Raw genomic sequence first — 4,081 nt, 5'->3', positions numbered from 1 at the left:
GTTTAGAATGTCATAAGGATCATTGCATTGAAATTTCAGCTCAATTGGAACATTTTTAAAAACTTGACCTTTGACCCCTTTATAACCCCTTAATGACCTTAAATGAATTTCAAAATATTTGTTTAATGTTTCAAATATCATAAGGATCATTGCATTTAAATTTAAGCTCAATTGGAGCATTTTGAAAAACTTGACCTTTGACCCCTTTATGGGCCCCTTAATGACCTTAAATAAATTTTAAAATATTTTAAACATGTTTAGAATGTCATAAGGATCATTGCATTTAAATTTCAGCTCATTCGGAGCATTTTCGATTAAAATGACCTTTTTTTGACCCCTGTGACCCCTTGGATGACCTCTGACGTTAAACAACCCATGATGTTTGTAGCCAGCTACCCAATACTGCTTGTGACCGAGTTTGGTCGCAATCCGAACCAGGATGCGGAAGTAGTCGCAAATTGTGAGAAGAAGAAGAAAGAAAGAAAGAAAGAAGAAAGAAATGGCAACTAGAGCAACTGTGCCCTTTGCAAGGGCACGAGGTAAGTTAGGCGGATGACTGTGATGATCTGATCAAGCAGCAACACTCAGTGCTGTTGTAGGGTCTAATTTCTGACTCGTTCTTGAGTCTATCGCTGCTCATTAGCGAACCCTTTTGTTCTATTCTTGACATCACAAATTTGGTCTGACATGACTCGAATGACCATTTTCCCAATACACGCAAGATTTGCATATAATATAACAGCTAGGAAACACAATAGTACTTATCCGTTCTTGTTGGATCTCAGACTACAAGTGATTTATTTCCTGGCACAACATAATATCCATCCACTTATGCAATAATACGTAATCTTTACGTAATCTTTACGGTAGAAAAGGTAAATCTACTCCGAGATGGTCAAACAATTGTGTGACTTTTATCTTATGATTTAGTGCATCTCTCGCTGGTAATCCAAAATAGAGGGCGCCAGTCAGGTAAATTTCCAAGACAGAAGGTGGTGGCTACATACCGGCCCCTTAATTGCCATGTGTCAAACATGCAATTACTAAGCACTACTTTTTAATTAACAAACAATAAATTTTGATCCAAAAATGGCAAACTAAATTTGGGCCAAAACATTGCCGAAATTTAACAACAATCCTTTTTTCTCCAACTTTACTGATCATGTAGATAGCTGAATATAACACTTATTAATTCAACAATGGCGCTTTATGGAGATTATATACTGTCTATAATGATTTCTCCACTAATATAACTAAGTATAATGTAAGAGTTCACACTGTAGCAGCGCTATAGTCACATTTCACAGTCATAATATTGTTCAAATGATGCTTTATAGTTCTTTGACTGTGGTATCAAACAATTTAGCGAATTTCACTAAGAATCACTGGTTCCATGGATTATCTTAAATCCTAATCAAAAGTTTTCATGTCCTAATCACAAAATGTCCATTGTCCAAATAACATAATCCACATCGGTTCGGCACTCCAGATGAAACATTGGAAGACGATCATGCGCTGCTGGCTTACTGCTCCAACGCTGCTCCTTACTGCGGGGTTCCCTGAATCCGACGGTCCATGATGAACTTGATGAATTACAAACTCGTTGGATCCATTGATCAGCAATTCCGAAGCTCATGCTCCAACATGAGTGGTACAAACGTTTGCTGATCCTAAATTATGGTCGGTAGTTCCGAAGCAAATGGCTCCATACAGCCATAGGTGGCACAAACGATTACCGACGCTATTACTATACTCAAAAATATTTTTTATATTTTGATTTCTTTTTTATTCAATTTTTCTTTCATACAATAATATTTGTTTTTTGTTGGTGTTTATGGGTGTTTCGTGTCAGTATGATTTTTTTCTTCTATTCTTGAATCAAACCGAACAACGACGTGGCAACTCAAAAACAACATGGTTGCCAATTACAAGTACAAGTACAAATACAAGGAATGCTCTATTTCCATGTTAGGCAATCAAATGTTCACGGATGACTTCCATCAAAGAATCAAACCTTTGAACCAATTTCCATTACAAAACATATCCTCTCTTATCAATCCAATGCCTTTCAAAACATTCCACAAGCAAATTGCACAACAATTGTCCATGTCCTGGCCAGAATACACAGACAAGGTTGTGCACCATTGAAATTAGACAAATTCAAACGTTCCAAAAAGGCTCTTCACCAAATCCTTAATAATCTTACTCCGATAAACCCATTTGATTTGTGTTACCGTGTTCGCATCTGCGCGAGTGCTGCATCGCGTACCTACGCACTGCGCAAGTGTCTCCTAATGTATAAATTTGTATTGCCTGCGAGATGTCCTTTGCATCGAAGACCCACGCGACTCGCGCAAGTGTCACCTAGTGAAATCTACTGTTATCAATAGGCCATAATTTTGATGATTTTTAACAACAAGACACCTGAGACATTCCCTACCGGATACATCAAGACAAAGTCAATCTAACAAACATAAAAGACATAGGCTCTGGACTTCAAGTCTCCAGTAACCATGGAAACAGACAGCTTATTCTTCTGCCTCCAACAACAGGCACAACTTGCTGATGGGCCTCCGTAGGGTGGATGACTTGGTTCGTACATCAACCTGTCGCACTCGACCATTCTTGTCTGGCAGAGTTGTGACGATCTTTCCCATCAACCAGGAATTCCTAGGAGCTGACTCATCTACTATGAGAACAACGTCTCCCGTCTTCAGATTCCTCTGTGGCTGCAGCCAGCGCTGTCTGCGCTGAAGTTCAGGTAAATATTCCTTCAGCCACCTTTGCCAAAACAGATCGGCCAGGTATTGGATCTGACGCCAACGTCTACGAGCGTAGATGTCCTTCTCGACAAAGCACCCTGGTGGCATGTCCGCCCTCGGTCTCAACAACAAGAGGTCACGGGGCGCGATGACATCTAAGTCATCCGGATCATCTGACACTCTTGTGAGTGGCCTGCTGTTCAACGTCGATTCTATCTCACACATGAAGGTATGAAGTTGCTCATCCGTCCTGCATGTCTTCAGGTGTTGTTCATTGAGGATGGCACACATTAATTTCCTTACAGTACGAATTTGCCTTTCCCATACTCCCCCGTGGTGGGAGGCTGCTGGTGGATTGTATCGCCATTCAAATGTGTGGGATGTTGAGAAGTTCTGTATTTGGTCTTGGTCTAGTTCTTGCAGAGCGCGCTGTAACTCATTGTCCGCACCGACCAAGTTGGTTCCGTTGTCAGAGTGAATTACTTCGACTGGTCCACGCCTTGCTATAAATCGCCTAATCCCATCAATACAGGAACTAGTGTCCAGGGTGTGAGCGACTTCAATGTGGACTGCTCTGCTATTCATGCACGTGAACAGCATACCGTATCTCTTACTAGTTACTCTGCCCTGCTTTATATGGAAGGGTCCGAAGTAATCTAATCCAGTGACTGTAAAGGCTGGATCATCACTCTTTACTCGGTAGGCGGGAAGATCAGCCATCTTCTGTTTGCTAACTGGCATTCTGTGTTTTCTGCAGACTATGCACTTCCCTAAGACTGACTTCACCTTAGCTCGAGCCTTCACAATCCAGTATTTCTGTCGTAATTCGGCGAGAACGTGGTTACTACCCTGGTGATGAATCTCTCCATGAATATGACGGACTATGAGAGTCGCTATGTGATGATCTTTCGGAATGATAAGTTGATGCTTCGCATTCTGCGGTATCTTGGCGTTTTTCAGTCTACCGCCTACTCTTACCATCCCATCCATCACCTGTGGGTCCAAATTGGTAATCTTTGAGTCAAGTTGCAGAGATTTCTGTGCATGTTTTATGATTGCACACTCTGCCTCTTCCAACTCCTGCACAGTAAGTGCGTCTCTGAAGTTGTGACTCTGTCTCTGTTTGGTTCTAAGAATCTTCTTAAGTCTCAGCCACCAGGCGGCTGCTCTTCTGAGCCTTCTCCAGCTGGAGTAGTGCTCTATCAGCTGGTCTAGAGCATTATCTGTATCGCTCTGGTCTTCAGCTGTGACAGCGTGGACTTCCACGTCTGTGGACTCCGGAGATTCTTCTGATACTGCCGGTTCTGCTCCCGGCCACT

The sequence above is a fragment of the Amphiura filiformis genome, chromosome 10 (assembly GCF_039555335.1).
Source record: "Amphiura filiformis chromosome 10, Afil_fr2py, whole genome shotgun sequence".
NCBI lineage: Eukaryota > Metazoa > Echinodermata > Ophiuroidea > Amphilepidida > Amphiuridae > Amphiura > Amphiura filiformis.
The sequence above is the reverse complement of the archived record's forward strand: the minus strand, read 5'-3'. Positions refer to the sequence as shown.